This window comes from Triticum urartu, chromosome 3A (genome assembly GCF_056163025.1).
Source record: "Triticum urartu cultivar PI428250 chromosome 3A, HENAU_Tu73, whole genome shotgun sequence".
Taxonomy (NCBI): domain Eukaryota; kingdom Viridiplantae; phylum Streptophyta; class Magnoliopsida; order Poales; family Poaceae; genus Triticum; species Triticum urartu.
Window position 1 is genome coordinate 132,820,362 of NC_141875.1, and position 19,312 is coordinate 132,839,673.

The 19,312-nt window shown below is 44.7% G+C and overlaps 1 pseudogene; it reads left to right on the forward strand.

Moving 5' to 3' along the window:
* Positions 1–244: 244 nt before the first annotated feature.
* On the forward strand, positions 245–18,778 carry LOC147978936 (uncharacterized; annotated as a pseudogene).
* Positions 18,779–19,312: the final 534 nt, after the last annotated feature.

The window sequence follows — 19,312 nt, forward strand, 5'->3', positions numbered from 1 at the left end:
CGATGCGGCGGCCGGGGAGCAGAGACTCGCCGAGGAAATTGGTCGTCAAAATTTGTGTGGAGGCGTCGGAGGAGGAGATGGCCCACATGCTGTCGAGGGCGGCCGCCTCCCCGGAGGAGGTGATCGGATGGGTGCGAGCGGAAGCAACATCACACCTGCCGGAGCAGAGGGCGAAATGGAGAGCATTTTGGTCGCTGCAGAATCCTCTCCCATGACCTGTTCGCCGCGGAGCTGCGAATCCACCATGTCTCGTTCCCCAAGCTCAATAGGGAAAAACTCGAGGTTCGAATTTGCGACTCCTCTTCGATGGGCGGGGGAACACTCAGCACGCCGCCGCATCGAGTTCTCGGAGAAACATCGAGCGCTTCGGCCGCCGGAGTTGGTGACAGTTCGCTGGGATTCCGAGCCTGTGGTCGCCGTGGAGGATTGCCATTGTTACACCGACAAGCAGACCCCACCTACCAGGGACCGCAAATTAGCAGGCGTTGCTGACTTGGATTCAGGGGCAAAAGAGGAAGAAGATTTGGCTGCGAAGGAGTATTTTGGACAGCTGTGGCTTGCAGAGGAGGAGGAGACCGCAAACCAACTCCTGATCTGGATCGAGAAAAAGCCGCCTCCGCAGCCACATCCACTCCACCCACTCCATCACCGTCGGCGACTGCCACCTCGCCGCCGCGGCTGATCTACTCGAGCTCTCTCAACCTGCCACCCGAGTGGAGATCGATCCAGAACTCCGTTTGAAGATTCAAGCTATGGCGGATAACCAAGGGAAGGGGAGGGGAAGAGGAAAAGGGGGAAACCCTATAAGCAAACAAGCCGACCCCCCCACAGGTGAGCAACTGGCAGCAATTCGATCCACAATTCGGTCCGCCTCCACCCCAGTTTTAGTTCGGCTTTGGTTTCCCTGGAGGTCAGCAGATCCCACCGCCGTGGTTCCCCGGAGCGTACTATCGACCCCCCCCCACAGATGCCGCATTGGCGTGGAGGTCCTGGGCCATGGGGAGGAAATCAGCTGCGTGAGCAAGAATCTTTTGAGAGGCTTGTTGAGCAACACCAAAAAGATGGACAGGGAGGCCAGGCTATGGGAAAACAGATTGCTCAAAGCGCTGGGCAGAATCCACAGAATCAGGGGCAGGGGCAAGGGACCAATGCAGGAAGTAATACATTTCAACAGAAGAAGGGGATGAATTTTGGGAAGAGCAAACAACCTTTCCCTAAACCAGTTGAAGTAGAGGCAACATAATATGCAGATGTAATTTGCTACAGTTGTGGTGAGCCTGGGCATCACAAATCAAACTGCCCCAAACCACCTGTGTGCTTCATCTGCAAAGTAGTGACACATAAAGTAGAAGATTGTCCAGTGAGAAAGAAGCCAAGGAATCAAGCAAAGTTTGTTGGCAGTGGAGCCCCTGGCCTAGGATACCATCAAATTGATGTACCAGATGTGAATGATCAGCATATAGGGATGAGGAAGAATGTTGGCTTGGTCTATGTGGAGGCAGGACAAGTCAATAAACAGGAGTTAGGACACAACTTCTCCCTGATATACAAGATAAACTGGCCTTGGCAGATCAGGAAACTAGATGAGTGGACTTTCTTGGTCAAATTCCCCCCTCACATTCCTGTTGAGAGTGTGGCCAGGTATCCACTGTTTGGACTGCCTGAAATGGAAGGGGTGATAGTGAATGTGGAGGTTTGGAAAGGAAACCTAGAACATTATGGTGAGCTCCAAAAGGTCTGGCTTCAACTGGAAGGGATTGCACTAGCTTGGGCTGAATGGAGTGTTCTGGAGTAGTTTGCATCAGTTTTGGGAACTCTGATTGATGTGGACTGGCTTGGTAACTTCAAGTCCTTTGAAACTGTCAGAATCAAGATCAGGTGCAAGGATCATACAAAAATCCCTGCTAATAGACTGTTTGGAATTGGTGACCACCTGTTCAAGATAAAGATAATTGTGGAACCACCTATGGAAGAGGCAGACATGGAGGAACCCATAGATGAGGATCTAGATGACAGCAATACTGGGGCTGTAGTGGACAAGAACAGAAAGGAAGAAGAGATGAACAATAGAGAGAAAGGATCGTCTGGGACTGGATCCACACACTCCTTACAAAGCAATAAATCTGCTAGTGGCAACTCCAACTCAAACCACAGCTCAAAACAAAAGGTCTTCAACTATCTTCAGCAACTGCAAGAACCCTCCTTGTTAGGGCAGAGCTACAACCTCCTCCAGGAAATGGAGTTGATGGAGGATGAAGAAGAACTAGAAAGCAATAATTTTGTGGAGGAAAACATAGCTGAGGAAGAAGATGTGATCTTCAGCCCACAGCTTGCAGCATGTGTGGAGAAAGAAAAACAGAAAGCCCATAAACCTATTAGCAAATGGGGGCCAGTGCAAGCACAGAGAAAGAGTAGTAGAGTGGATGTTGGAGGAAAAACTATGATGGATATTGCCATAAACAACAAAAAAGTGCAAAATTTGGAGACTGAAAAGAAAAACAGCAAAGGTACTATTGTTAGAAATTCCTTTGAGTACTTTTCTGATCCTAATTTCATTGTAGTAGCTAGTAAGATATGGGTAGAAATAGATTCTGGTCAGGTAGACCATACAAATAATATGCTTGACAATGCTTTTCAAATGTCTGAAGGACAAAAATTTGAAAACATCAAGCAAGATAGGAGTAGAACTTTGACACCTGTGATAGCTTACAGAAATGATGTTAGGCCTGAAGGTCCACCTAACATTGATAGTTTAGTTGAGTACCCTAGATTAGGTGAAAAACCTGCTAGCAAGCCTGAAGGGCAGCCTAGTCAGGAAGAGCTGATAGCTGCTAATACCTCCCCCTTCACTCCTAAAGGGATTGGATGTGTGATCCCCCACACACATCTAAACTAGAGTGCTCTATGGGAGAAGATTTCCAACTATGGGCAGGGCAAGCACCCTGGGAAAAAAACTTTTTCAATGAATGCCATTTTTTGGAACATTAGAGGGATTACAAACCCTGGTAAAAGAACTTGCATCATTGAAACCCTAGCTAAGCACAAACCTAGTATTGTAGCTTTTCAAGAAACTAAGAAGGAGAGTCTTTCTACTTCTTTCTTGAAATCCATTAGTGGTAATATTAGTTATATCTGGCACCACCTGCCTGCTGTAGGCACCTCAGGGGGTGTGTTGGTAGGGGTTGACTCTGATATCTTTGATATCAGCAGTTGGAACTCCCTCCTTTTCTCTGTTTCTTGTAGCCTAACTCACAAGATCAGTGGTAAGAGCTTTAGATTTATAGCAGTGTATGGATCTCCTTATGAGGAAGGCAAGGATAATTTCATATCTGAGCTTCACAGCTTGTTTATTGAAGATCATCCGCCTACAATTATTGGAGGTGACAACAACTTGGTTAGATACCAGCAAGACAAAAACACAGGCAGAATCAAGCACAAATGGAGTGATAATTTTAATGCCTGGACAGAAATATGGAGCTTATTAGAAATTAAGATGTCTGGCAGTCAGTTCACCTAGGCTAACAACCAGGAGAATCTTGTCATGTCTACCATAGATAGGATCTTTTGTACTACTAAATTAGATACCCTCTTTCCTTTGAATAATTCCCAAGCCCTCCCTAGGACTGGTAGTGACCACACTCCACTCCTGTGGGACTCTAGCATTGGGAGCACCCCAAGAAGCTCTAGTTATAAATTTGAAAAATGGTGGATGCTGAGAGCTGAGTTCAAAGAACTAGCAATCAAAAACTGGTCTGCCCCCACCCTGAGCACCAAATCTATAGACATATGGCAAGAAAAGGTTAGAAGATTTAGGAGGTTCAGTAAAGGTTGGAGTAGAAATGTTGATTCTGAGATCAAAAAGCTCAAAATCAAACTGAAAGAAGAATATAACACTCTGGATGTTAAGTCAGAAACTACTCCACTTTCTGAATTAGAAAGACTTAGAATGAAAACTCTGCTCTCTGAACTACACAACCTATGGATTGTAGAAGAAGTGAAAGTTAGACAGAGAGCTAGAGATAGAGATATTTTGGAGGGAGATAGAAATACTAAATATTTCCAGGCTGTAGCCAATTAGAGGAGAAGGAAAATTATGATTAACTCTTTGGAGGGGCCAAATGGCACCACCAAATATATTAATGAGATGTTGGAAATTGCCACCGACTACTATAAGGAACTGTTTAAGAAAGAAAGTAGAGATGGCTTTAGCATTAGCAATGACTTCTTCTCATTAGATGAGAGAGTGAAATATTTAGATAACCAAGCTCTCCAAAAACCTTTTTCTGAGGAAGAAGTGAAAGAGGCCATTTTTGGATCTTACTCTGATGGAGCCCCAGGTCTAGATGGACTACCTTTCCTCTTCCTCCAGAACTTCTGGGAAACCATCAAACATGACATTATTGCTATGTTTGCTAATTTTCACAAAGGAGAGCTAGACATTTATAGACTAAATTTTACAATGCTGACTCTTATACCTAAAGAGAAGGAAGCTACTAACATGAAAAAATTTAGGCCTATCAGTCTCTTAAACTGTGTTTTTAAAGTATTTACTAAAGTTCTCACAAATAGATTGGCATTACTGATGAATACTCTCACCTCTAGCAATCAAACTGCCTTTATCAAAGGTAGGTATATCCTTGAGAGTGTAGTTACTACACATGAAGTGCTGCATTCCACTTACAAATCAGGCAATCCAGGCCTAGTCCTAAAATTAGACTATGAAAAAGCCTTTGATAAGGTAAACTTAGACTTCCTACTAGAAATTCTAGAGAAAAGAAATTTTGGGCCTCTGTGGATCTCTTGGATTAAACAGATTACCCATATGGGATCAGTAGGAGTGAAAATAAATGGTATAGAAGGGCATTCCTTTATCACATGGAAAGGCCTGAGGTAGGGAGATCCACTATCCCCTCTGCTTTTCAATATAGTAGTAGATGTTCTTAGTAGAATGCTTTCCAAAGCTGCTTCTCAAGATATGATTTGTAAGTGCATCTAGTGCCACCCCTAGTTGGTTTTGGAGTATTGACGACAAACCTAGTTGAGGGACTAATGTGTTTGTGAGAATTGCAGGATGACACAGGTAGAAGTCCCTCATTGATTCGGTTTTCCTACCAGAGATGACCCCTAAAAATGTATGAAGACATTGAAGTCAAAGGTGGTATATGAAGATATTCACATTGAAGACTATGACAAGAGAAGACACCACATGAAGCCTATGGAGCTCGAATACTTAGATCTTTCGTAGTTCTCTTTCTTCTGTGTTGAGTCATAGGAACCACCGTACTGTTAAGTGGGGTCCAAGAGAACCAGTCAGAATGACTGAAGTGATGCTTAAACAAAACCTATGTCTTCGAGTGAAGACTTTGAGAGCGAATCTTGTCCAGAGTCGGGCAAGTCAGCTTTGCTTGAAGCCCAAGTAAAGTTGCCGTGTGAGATTGAAATCTGACCATTGGAACACGTGTCAGTTCCTTAGTGACCCAGGGTCATTTCGGACAAATCAGGTCGGGTTGCCAAGTGGCTATAAATAGCCCACCCCCTACAACCATAAACGGTTGGCTACTCAGATTTAGAGTACGGCTTTTGTCGTTTGAGAGCAACCCACCTCGAAGCCTTTGAGAGAGAATTCCTTGCGAGGATAAAGCCCTAACCACCCAGAGCCAAAGAGAATTAGGCATCACTTAAGTCTTCTTGTCTGTGTGATCTGAAGACTTATTACACTTGAGGACTGTGCATCCTCCAGCCGGTTAGGCGTCGCGTTCTGAGCATCCAAGAGACATTGTGGATTGCCGGTGAACGAAGTCTGTGAAGGTTTGGGAGTCTACCTTGAAGACTTACCAGAGTGATTGGGCGAGGTCTGTGTGACCTTATCTCAAGGGGAATACGGTGAGGACTGGGTGTCTTGAGCTGCGTGTTCAGGACTGGGTGTCCGGGACTGTGTGTCCTAAGGTTTAAATACCTAGCCGCCCTAACCAGACGTACAGTTGTCACAGCAACTGGAACTGGTCCAACAAATCATTGTCTTCAGCGAGTCACTGGTTTCATCTCCCCTTCCCTTTACTCACTGTTACTCCTTGTGAAGTCATTGTATGTTCGTACTACCTTTTGTCTTCACTGAGTGACTGCGTGTTCTGTGTGGCTTCACAATATCTTCCTACCTGATCCTTACTACATTGCTGCTATTAGTCATTGTGCCTTCACTCTATTGAATACTTGACTATGGCTTGCCTAGTGTAGTCTACCTTCCGCTGCAGGGTAATAGGTTTATTTCTATCGTTTGTCTTCATAACTTCCACGTTTTGAAGACTTTCATAAAAATCGCCTATTCACCCCCCTCTAGTCGATATAACGCACTTTCATGATTAGTGGCTTATGCTCTAACCTAATACCTGATGGGGTCATCTGCCTGCAATATGCAGATGACACCATCCTGTTCATGGATAGAGATGAACACAAAGCTTCTAACATGAAAATTATCTTGACCCGCTTTGAAAAAGTATCAGGGATGAAGATTAATTACACTAAGAGTGAGATTATCCCTATAGATATGTCGCCCGAGGAGACTAAAATCTTTGTTGACATTATAGGCTGCAGAATTGGGGGATTCCCCATAAAATACCTTGGGATTCCTCTGCACTATGCCAAGCTTAGGAGAGAAGATCTGCAACCTCTAATAGATAAGATACTCAAAAGAATTGCTGGATGGAGGGGCAAACTTCTATCCTACTCAGCCAGATTAATGTTGGGGAACGTAGTAATTTCAAAAAAATTCCTATGCACACGCAAGATCATGGTGATGCATAGCAACGAGAGGGGAGAGTGTTGTCTACGTACCCTCGTAGACCGAAAGCGTAAGTGTTAGCACAACGCGGTTGATGTAGTCGTACGTCTTCACGATCCGACCGATCAAGTATCGAACGCACGGCACCTCCGAGTTCAGCACACGTTCAGCCCGATGACGTCCCTCGAACTCCGATCCAGCCTAGTGTTGAGGGAGAGTTTCGTCAGCACGCCGGCATGGTGACGATGTTGATGTTCTACCAACGCAGGGCTTCGCCTAAGCACCGCTATAGTATTGTTGAGGTGGACTATGGTGGAGGGGGGCACCGCACACGGCTAAAAGATCAACTTGATCAATTGTTGTGTCTATGGGGTGCCCCCTCCTCCGTATATAAAGGGGGGAGGAGGAGGGGGCCGGCCAAGAGGAGGAGGCGCGCCCAAGGGGGGGCAATCCTACTCCAAGTAGGTTTTGCCCCCCTTTCCTATTCCAACTAGGAGAAGGGGGGAGGAGGAGGTGGAGAGAAGGAAGGAGAAGGGGGGCCGCGCCCCCTCCCCTTTCCCAATTCGGATTAGGGCATGGGGGGCCGCGCGCCACCTCCTGCTGCCTCTCCTCTTCCACCACTTTGGGCCCATGAGGCCCAATAACCCCGGGGAGGGGGGGTCCGGTAACCCCCCGGTACTCCGGTATATATCCGATAACCCCCGAAACCATTCCGGTGTCCGAATATAGTCGTCCAATATATCAATCTTCATGTCTCGACCATTTCGAGACTCCTTGTCATGTCCGTGATCACATCCGGGACTCCAAACAACCTTCGGTACATCAAAACTCATAAACTCATAATATAACCATCATCGAAACGTTAAGCGTGCGGACCCTACGGGTTCGAGAACTATGTAGACATGACCGAGACATGTCTCCGGTCAATAACCAATAGCGGAACCTGGATGCTCATATTGGCTCCTACATATTCTACGAAGATCTTTATCGGTCAAACCGCATAACAACATACGTTGTTCCCTTTGTCATCGGTATGTTACTTGCCCGAGATTCGATCGTGGGTATCTCAATACCTAGTTCAATCTCGTTACTGGCAAGTCTCTTTACTCGTTCCGTAATACATCATCCCGCAACTATCTCATTAGTTGCAATGCTTGCAAGGCTTAAGTGATGTGCATTACCGAGAGGGCCCAGAGATACATCTCCGACAATCGGAGTGACAAATCCTAATCTCGAAATACGCCAACCCAACAAGTACCTTTGGAGACACCTGTAGAGCATCTTTATAATCACCCAATTACGTTGTGACGTTTGGTAGCACACAAAGTGTTCCTCCAGTAAACGGGAGTTGCATAATCTCATAGTCATAGGAACATGTATAAGTCATGAAGAAAGCAATAGCAACAAACTAAACGATCAAGTGCTAAGATGACGGAATGGGTCAAGTCAATCACATCATTCTCCTAATTATGTGATCCCATTAATCAAATGAAAACCCATGTCAATGGTTAGGAAACTTAACCATCTTTGATCAACGAGCTAGTCAAGTAGAGGCATACTAGTGACACTCTGTTTGTCTATGTATTCACACATGTATTATGTTTCCGGTTAAGACAATTATAGCATGAATAATAAACATTTATCATGATATAAGGAAATAAATAATAACTTTATTATTGCCTCTAGGGCATATTTCCTTCAGTCTCCCACGTGCACTGGAGTCAATAATCTAGATTACACAGTAATGATTCTAACACCCATGGAGCCTTGGTGCTGATCATGTTTTGCTCGTGGAAGAGGCTTAGTTAACAGGTCTGCAACATTGAGATCCGTATGTATCTTGCAAATTTCTATCTCTCCCACCTGGACTAAATCCCGGATGGAATTGAAGCGTCTCTTGATGTGCCTGGTTCTCTTGTGAAATCTGGATTCCTTTGCCAAGGCAATTGCACCAGTATTGTCACAAAAGATTTTCATTGGACCCGATGCACTAGGTATGACACCTAGATCAGACATGAACTCCTTCATCCAGACTCCTTCATTTGCTGCTTCCAAAGCAGCTATGTACTCCGCTTCACACGTAGATCCCGCCACGACGCTTTGTTAAGAACTGCACCAACTGACAGCTCCACCGTTTAATATAAACACGTATCCGGTTTGCGATTTAGAATCGTCCGGATCAGTGTCAAAGCTTGCGTCAACGTAACCGTTTACGATGAGCTCTTTGTCACCTCCATAAACGAGAAACATATCCTTAGTCCTTTTCAGGTATTTCAGGATGTTCTTGACCGCTGTCCAGTGATCCACTCCTGGATTACTTTGGTACCTCCCTGCTAGACTTATAGCAAGGCACACATCAGGTCTGGTACACAGCATTGCATACATGATAGAGCCTATGGCTGAAGCCTAGGGAACATCTTTCATCTTCTCTCTATCTTTTGCACTGGTCGGGCATTGAGTCTTACTCAACTTCACACCTTGTAACACAAGCAAGAACCCTTTCTTTGCTTGATCCATTTTGAACTTTTTCAAAACTTTGTCAAGGTATGTGCTTTGTGAAAGTCCAATTAAGCGTCTTGATCTATCTCTATAGATCTTGATGCCCAATATGTAAGCAGCTTCACCGAGGTCTTTCATAGAAAAACTCTTATTCAAGTATCCCTTTATGCTATCCAGAAATTCTATATCATTTCCAATCAGCAATATGTCATCCACATATAATATCAGAAATGCTACAGAGCTCCCACTCACTTTCTTGTAAATACAGGCTTCTCCAAAAGTCTGTATAAAACCAAATGCTTTGATCACACTATCAAAGCGTTCATTCCAACTCCGAGAGGCTTGCACCAGTCCATAAATGGATCGCTGGAGCTTGCACACTTTGTTAGCTCCCTTTGGATCGACAAAACCTTCTAGTTGCATCATATACAACTCTTCTTCCAGAAATCCATTCAGGAATGCAGTTTTGACATCCATTTGCCAAATTTCATAATCATAAAATGCGGCAATTACTAACATGATTCGGACAGACTTAAGCATCACTACGGGTGAGAAGGTCTCATCGTAGTCAATCCCTTGAACTTGTTGAAAACCTTTTGCAACAAGTCGAGCTTTATAGACAGTAACATTACCGTCAGCATCAGTCTTCTTCTAGAAGATCCATTTATTCTCAATTGCTTGACAATCAACGGGCAAGTCAACCAAAGTCCACGCTTTGTTCTCATACATGGATCCTAGCTCAGATTTCATGGCCTCAAGCCATTTTGCGTAATCTGAGCTCACCATCGCTTCTTCATAGTTCGTAGGTTCGTCATGGTCTAGTAACATAACTTCCAGAACAGGATTACCATACCACTCTGGTGCGGATCTTACTCTGGTTGACCTACGAGGTTCAGTAACAACTTGATCTAAAGTTTCATGATCATCATCATTAACTTCCTCACTAATTGGTGTAGGTGTCGTAGAAACCGTTTTCTCTGATGAACTACTTTCCAATAAGGGAGCAGGTACAGTTACCTCATCAAGTTCTACTTTCCTCCCACTCACTTCTTTCGAGAGAAACTCCTTCTCTAGAAAAACTCCGAATTTAGCAACAAAAGTCTTGCCTTCAGATCTGTGATAGAAGGTGTACCCAAAAGTCTCCTTTGGGTATCCTATGAAGACACATTTCTCCGATTTGGGTTCGAGCTTATCAGGTTGAAGCTTTTTCACATAAGCATCGCAGCCCCAAACTTTCAGAAACGACAACTTTGGTTTCTTACCAACCCATAGTTCATAAGGCGTCGTCTCAACGGATTTCGATGGTGCCCTATTTAAGGTGAATGCGGCCGTCTCTAAAGCATAACCCCAAAACGATAGCAGTAAATCAGTAAGAGACATCATAGATCGCACCATATCTAGTAAAGTACGATTACGACGTTCGGACACACCATTACGCTATGGTGTTTCGGGTGGCGTGAGTTGTGAAACTATTCCGCATTGTTTTAAATGAAGACCGAACTCATAACTCAAATATTCTCCTCCATGATCAGATCATAGATACTTTATTTTCTTGTTACTATGATTTTCAGCTTCACTCTAAAATTCTTTGAACTTTTCAAATGTTTCAGACTTATGTTTCATTAAGTAGATATACCCATATCTGCTTAAATCATCTGTGAAGGTGAGAAAATAACGATACCCGCCACGAGCCTCAACATTCATTGGACCACATACATCTGTATGTATGATCTCCAACAAATCTGTTGCTCTCTCCATAGTTCCGGAGAACGGCGTTTTAGTCATCTTGCCCATGAGGCATGGTTCACAAGTACCACGTGATTCATAATCAAGTGGTTCCAAAAGTCCATCAGTATGGAGTTTCTTCATGCGCTTTACTCCGATATGGCCTAAACGGCAGTGCCACAAATAAGTTGCACTGTCATTATCAACTCTGTATCTTTTGGCTTCAATATTATGAATATGTGTATCACCACTATCGAGATTTAGTAAAATTAGACCACTCTTCAAGGGTGCATGACCATAAAAGATATTACTCATATAAATAGAACAACCATTATTCTCTGATTTAAATGAATAACGTCTCGCATCAAACAAGATCTAGATATAATGTTCATGCTCAACACTGGCACCAAATAACAATTATTTAGGTCTAATACTAATCCCGAAGGTAGATGTAGAGGTAGCGTGTCGACCGCGATCTCATCGACTTTGGGACCATTTCCCACGCGCATCGTCACCTCGTCCTTAGCCAATCTTCGCTTAATCCGTAGCCCCTATTCCGAGTTGCAAATGTTAGCAACAGAACCAGTATCAAATACCCAGGTGCTACTGTGAGCATTAGTAAGGTACACATCAATGTAGGATCGAAAGTATGTCTAGAGGGGGGTGATTAGACTACTTGACCAAATAAAAACTTAACATTTTCCCAATTTTAGTTCTTGGCAGATTTTAGCTATTTTAGGATAAGTCAAGCAATCATCACACAATTCAAGCAAGCATGCAAAGAGTATATTGGCAGCGAAAAGTAAGGCATGCAACTTGCAAGAATGTAAAGGGAAGGGTTTGGAGAATTCAAACGCTATTGGAGACACGGATGTTTTTCCCGTGGTTCGGATAGGTGGTGCTATCCTACATCCACGTTGATGGAGACTTCAACCCACGAAGGGTAACGGTTGCACGAGTCCACACAGGGCTCCACCCAAGGGCAACGGTTGCGCGAGTCCACACAGGGCTCCACCCACAAAGGGTCCACGAAGAAGCAACCACCCACAAAGGGTCCACGAAGAAGCAACCTTGTCTATCCCACCATGGCCATCGCCCACGAAGGACTTGCCTCACTAGCGGTAGATCTTCACGAAGTAGGCGATCTCCTTGCCCTTACAAACTCCTTGGTTCAACTCCACAATCTTGTCGGAGGCTCCCAAGTGACACCTAGCCAATCTAGGAGACACCACTCCCCAAGAAGTAACAAATGGTGTGTAGGTAATGAACTCCTTGCTCTTGTGCTTCAAATGATAGTCTCCCCAACACTCAACTCTCTCTCATAGGATTTGGATTTGGTGGAAAGAAGATTTGAGTGGAAAGCAACTTGGGAAGGCTAGAGATCAAGATTCATATGGTAGGAATGGAATGTCTTGATCTCAACACATGAGTAGGTGGTTTTCTCTCAGAACATATGAGTAGGAATGGTGTGTGTGTTCTGATGGCTCTCTCATCGAATGAGAAGGAGGTGGAGGGGTATATATAGCCTCCACACAAAATCCAACCGTTACACACAATTTACCAATCTCGGTGGGACCGAATTAGAAAACTCGGTCTGACCGAAGTAGTAAACCTAGTGACCGTTAGGAATTTCGGTGGGACTGACATGCAACTCGGTAGGACCGATTCGGTTAGGGTTTGGGCATAACGTAATCTTGGTGAGACCGATTACACAAAGTCGGTGAGACCGAATTTGGTAATTAGCTAACCAGAGAGTTGGTCAGGCAAACTCGGTGGGACCGATTTGCTCTTTCGGTGAGACCGAGTGGAACTCGGTGAGACCGAAAAGTTACAAAGGGGAAACACTGAGTTTACATTGCAATCTCGGTGGGACCGATTCGCTCTTTCGGTGGGACCGAAAAGTTACGAAAGGGAAACAGAGAGTTTGCAACCCCATCTCGGTGGGACCGAGATCCTTATCGGTAGAACCGAATTGCTAGGGTTTGGCAGTGGCTAATGGCAAGTGAAACTCGGTGGCGCCGGATAGGAAGAATCGGTAGGACCGAGTTTGGCTTAGAGTTTAGGTCATATGTGGATATGGGAAAGTAGTTGAGGGTTTTGGAGCATATCATTAAGCACATGAAGCAAGAGGTTCATTAAACAACACCTCATCCCTCCTTAATAGTATTGGCTTTTCCTATGGACTCAATGTGATCTTGGATCACTAAAATATAAAATGAAGAGTCTTGAGCTTTTGAGCTTGAGCCAATCCTTTGTCCTTAGCATTTTGAGGGTTCCACTTTCACATCCATGCCATGCCAATCATTGAGCTTTCCTGGAATAATCACCTTGGAATAGCATTAGCTCAATGAGCTATATGTTGTTATGAATTACCAAAACCACCTAGGGATAGTTGCACTTTCAATCAATAACATGTATATCACATATACCTTTGTTCACTTTGCCATCCTTCTTATCCGCCAAATACTTGGGGTAGTTCCGCTTCCAATGACCAGTCTGTTTGAAGTAGAAGCACTCAGTCTCAGGCTTATGTCCAGACTTGGGTTTCTTCTCCTGAGCAGCAACTTGTTTGTTGTTCTTCTTAAAGTTCCCCTTCTTCTTCCCTTTGCCCTTTTTCTTGAAACTGGTGGTCTTATTGACCATCAATACTTGATGCTCCTTCTTGATTTCTACCTCCGCGGCCTTTAGCATCACGAAGAGCTCAGTAATAGTCTTATTCATCCCTTGCATATTATAGTTCAGCACGAAGCTTTTGTAGCTTGGTGGCAGTGATTGAAGAACTCTATCAATGACACTATCAACAGGAAGATTAACTCCCAGTTGAGTCAAGTGATTATGATACCTAGACATTTTGAGTATATGTTCATTGACAGAACTATTCTCCTCCATCTTGCAGCTATAGAACTTATTGGAGACTTCATATCTCTCAATCCGGGCATTTGCTTGAAATATTAACTTCAACTCCTGGAACATCTCATATGCTCCATGACGTTCAAAACGTCGTTGAAGACCCGGTTCTAAGCCGTAAAGCATGGCACACTGAACTATCGAGTAGTCATCAGCTTTGCTCTGCCAGACGTTCATAACATCTGGTGTTGCTCCTGCAGCAGGCTTGGCACTTAGCGGTGCTCCCAGGACATAATTCTTCTGTGCAGAAATGAGTATAATCCTCAAGTTACGGACCCAGTCCGTGTAATTGCTACCATCATCTTTCAACTTTGCTTTCTCAAGGAACGCATTAAAATTTAACGGAACAACATCACGGGCCATCTATCTACAATCAACATAGACAAGCAAGATACTATCAGGTACTAAGTTCATGATAAATTTAAGTTCAATTAATCATATTATTTAAGAACTCCCACTTAGATAGACATCCCTCTAATCCTCTACGTGATCACGTGATCCATATCAACTAAACCATGTCCGATCATCACATGAGATGGAGTAGTATCAATGGTCAACATCACTATGTTGATAATATATACTATATGATTCACGCTCGACCTTTCGGTCTCCGTGTTCCGAGGCCATATCTGTTATATGCTAGGCTCGTCAAGTTTAACCTGACTATTCCGCGTGTGCAACTGTTTTGCACCCGTTGTATTTGAACGTAGAGCCTATCACACCCGATCATCACGTGGTGTCTCAGCACGAAGAACTTTCGCAACGGTGCATACTCAGGGAGAACACTTATACTTTGATAATTTAGTGAGGGATCATCTTATAATGCTACCGTCAATCAAAGCAAGATAAGATGCATAAAAGATAAACATCACATGCAATCAATATAAGTGATATGATATGGCCATCATCATCTTGTGCTTGTGATCTCCATCTCCGAAGCACCTTCATGATCACCATCGTCACCGGTGCGACACCTTGATCTCCATCGTAGCATCATTGTCGTCTCGCCAACCTTATGCTTCCACGACTATCGCTACCGCTTAGTGATAAAGTAAAGCATTACAGGGCGATTGCATTGCATACAATAAAGTGACAACCATATGGCTCCTGCCAGTTGCCGATAACTCGGTTACAAAACATGATCATCTCATACAATAAAATTTAGCATCATGTATTGACCATATCACATCACAACATGCCCTGCAAAAATAAGTTAGACGTCCTCTACTTTGTTGTTGCAAATTTTACGTGGCTGCTACGGGCTTAGCAAGAACCGTTCTTACCTATGCATCAAAACCACAACGATAGTTTGTCAAGTTGGTGTTGTTTTAACCTTTGCAAGGACCGGGCGTAGCCACACTCGGTTCAACTAAAGTTGGAGAAACTGACACCCGCCAGCCACCTGTGTGCAAAGCACGTCGGTAGAACCAGTCTCGCGTAAGCGTACGCGTAATGTCGGTCCGAGCCGCTTCATTCAACAATACCGCCGAACCAAAGTATGACATGCTGGTAAGCAGTATGACTTATATCGCCCACAACTCACTTGTGTTCTACTCGTGCATATGACATCTACGCATAAAACCTGGCTCGGATGCCACTGTTGGGGAACGTAGTAATTTCAAAAAAATTCCTACGCACACGCAAGATCATGGTGATGCATAGCAACGAGAGGGAAGAGTGTTGTCTACGTACCCTCATAGACCGAAAGCGGAAGCGTTAGCACAACGCGGTTGATGTAGTCATACGTCTTCACGATCCGACCGATCAAGTACCGAACGCACGACACCTCTGAGTTCAGCACACGTTCAGCCCGATGATGTCCCTCGAACTCCGATCCAGCCGAGTGTTGAGGGAGAGTTTCGTCATCACGCCGGCGTGGTGACGATGTTGATGTTCTACCAATGCAGGGCTTCGCCTAAGCACCGCTATAGTAGTGTCGAGGTGGACTATGGTGGAGGGGGGCACCGCACACGGCTAAAAGATCAACTTGATCAATTGTTGTGTCTATGGGGTGCCCCCGTCCTCCGTATATAAAGGGGGGAGGAGGAGGGGGCCGGCCAAGAGGAGGAGGCGCGCCCAAGGGGGGGCAATCCTACTCCAAGTAGGTTTTGCCCCCCTTTCCTATTCCAACTAGGAGAAGGGGGAAGGAGGAGGTGGAGAGAAGGAAGGAGAAGGGGGGCCGCGCCCCCTCCCCTTTCCCAATTCGGATTGGGGCAAGGGGGGGGCGCCACCTCCTGCTGCCTCTCCTCTTCCACCACTTTGGGCCCATGAGGCCCAATAACCCCCGGGGGGGTTCCGGTAACCCCCCGGTACTCCGGTATATATCCGATAACCCCCGGAATCATTCCGGTGTCCGAATATAGTCGTCCAATATATCAATCTTCATGTCTCGACCATTTCGAGACTCCTCGTCATGTCCGTGATCATATCTAGGACTCCGAACAACCTTCGGTACATCAAAACTCATAAACTCATAATATAACCGTCATCGAAACGTTAAGCGTGCGGACCCTACGGGTTCGAGAACTATGTAGACATGACCGAGACACGTCTCCAGTCAATAACCAATAGCGGAACCTGGATGCTCATGTTGGCTCCCACATATTCTACGAAGATCTTTATCGGTCAGACCGCATAACAACATACGTTGTTCCCTTTGTCATCGGTATGTTACTTGCCCGAGATTCGATCGTCGGTATCTCAATACCTAGTTCAATCTCGTTACCGGCAAGTCTCTTTACTCGTTCCGTAATACATCATCCCGCAACTAACTCATTAGTTGCAATGCTTGCAAGGCTTAAGTGATGTGCATTACCGAGAGGGCCCAGAGATACCTCTCCGACAATCGGAGTGACAAATCCTAATCTCGAAATATGCCAACCCAACAAGTACCTTTGGAGACACCTGTAGAGCACCTTTATAATCACCCAGTTACGTTGTGACGTTTGGTAGCACACAAAGTGTTCCTCCGGTAAACGGGAGTTGCATAATCTCATAGTCATAGGAACATGTATAAGTCATGAAGAAAGCAATAGCAACAAACTAAACGATCAAGTGCTAAGCTAACGGAATGGGTCAAGTCAATCACATCATTCTCCTAATGATGTGATCCCATTAATCAAATGAAAACCCATGTCAATGGTTAGGAAACTTAACCATCTTTGATCGACGAGCTAGTCAAGTAGAGGCATACTAGTGACACTCTGTTTGTCTATGTATTCACACATGTATTATGTTTCCGGTTAATACAATTCTAGCATGAATAATAAACATTTATCATGATATAAGGAAATAAATAATAACTTCATTATTGCCTCTAGGGCATATTCCCTTCAATTAATTCTTATTAAAACCTTCCTAGCTAGTATACCCATTTATCTCCTTTCTTTCTTCAAATTCCCCAAATGGGCACTGCATGATTAATAGCCAGATGGCCAATTGCCTATGGAATGATTTTGAAGGGAATAGGAAAATTCACCTTGCTAACTGGCACCTAGTCAGCATGAATAAGCAACATGGGGGCTTGGGGTGCCTAATGTTAGAGATGTGAACCTTTGCCTACTAGGAAGCTGGGTGAAGAGATACATCAAAGATGAAGGGAAGCTATGGAGAGACCTAATAGATAGGAAGTATTCGAATGATGCTCCTAACATCTTTGCTTGCAGCCCACACAATCCCTCAGATTCTGGCAAGGTGTAATGTGGGCAGCAAAAGCATTAAAATTTGGATACAAATGGGTGGTAGGAGATGGCAAGAAAATTAGATTCTGGGAGGACATTTGGTTTGGGACCTCCCCTCTTTCTATCCAATTCTGGCCTCTTTACTCCATTTGTCACCAGCACTGTGTCACACTGGCTGAGGTGTGGGACAATGTGGAAATTAAACTGACCTTTAGAAGGGTTTTCACTACACATATGATGGGACAATGGTACTGCCTAGAACAGATCATTGAAAGCACCATTTTGCATGATTGTGATGATTCCCTGGTCTGGCAATATGAAGCTAAGGGTGAATACACTACATGATCTCTATGTAGCATCATTAACTTCAGGGGGTGCAACCAGTCTATATTCCTGTAGTTTGGACTATCAAAATCCCACCTAGGGTACAGGTCTTTCTCTGGTTGCTCTCTCACAATAAACTCATGACTAAAGATAATTTGGCAAAGAGAGGTATTGAAAACCCCCCTGATTGTGTCTACTGTACAGACAAGGAAACCATTGATCACCTTTTCTTTAGGTGTGTGGTGGCCAAACAAATCTGGCGGCAGGTCTCAATTCTGCTCTCCATTGACCTAGGTTCAGATTATCTCTCTATTGCCAGATTTTGGCCTGCCAACAAGAAACACATAATGCTAAACTCGTTTTGTGCATGCATTCTTTGGACTTTGTGGAAGAACAGAAATGCCCATGTATTTAATAATGCTGTGTGGATTGACTTGAAACAGATATGGAGGAAAGTGCTGGGGGCAATGAGGAGATGGACGATCTTATTCAAGGAGGAAGCAGCCCAGCAGTGGGAGGAGCTTTCAAACAAGATTTCGGTGACTTTGGAAGCCCCATTCCAAATCATGGCAAGGTGACTTCGTTGGGGATGACCTCCACTGATGAAGACGATCAGGTCCTCCTCTCCAAGCTGAACCTGGAAGACTATGGCACGCCAAGCGAACAGTACCCATTCGTTTCACCTCCGAGGAGCCCTTCTGGTGGTGCCAAACACTGCCTGCTTAGCCCAATCACTCGGATAGACCTGCTGGGATCGCCGTTGCAACCCTGGAAGAAGCTCAGAGACGCAATGGGAAAGTTGAAGGACAACAGGACAACTAAAGGCAGTGCTGAGGGCATGACGACCTATGAGATCGAAGCTTAGTCGAGCAGTTGCCGTTACAGTGGTGGCATGACACTCCCCACACTGTAACAGAAGTTGCTTATGGTTCTGTTAAAACTGTCTTTTATTTGGCCTCTGGGCATTCTGTTCTCTATGCTCCCCCTCTGAGGGGAAACATTTGTTCTTTCGACACTGTTCCTGGTTTCATTTATAAAAATGGGACCAAGGGGTTTCTATCCCCTTTCATCTAAAAAAAGCGTTTGATTATAACACGCTTTGAGTAATAGCCGTTGGATTAAATCGTTCGTTCGTGGCCATGCTTTTGTGAGTTGGTCCGGGCAACTTGGCGTCGCTCGCCTCATGCGCAGCCGCGCCTCCGGCGAGCTCGTCGCCGTCAAGTACAAGTGTACGACCACCGCGGCGAGAAGGTACGACCACCAAGCCACCGTCACCACAGTTCAGATATTTGATATCTGGACCTCTGGAGTCTGTAGTACGCCTTCAGAGTTCTGACGCGTCTTCAGGTTATTCTGACTCCGACGCATCTCGTAGTCTTAAGAGCATCTTCAATAGGTC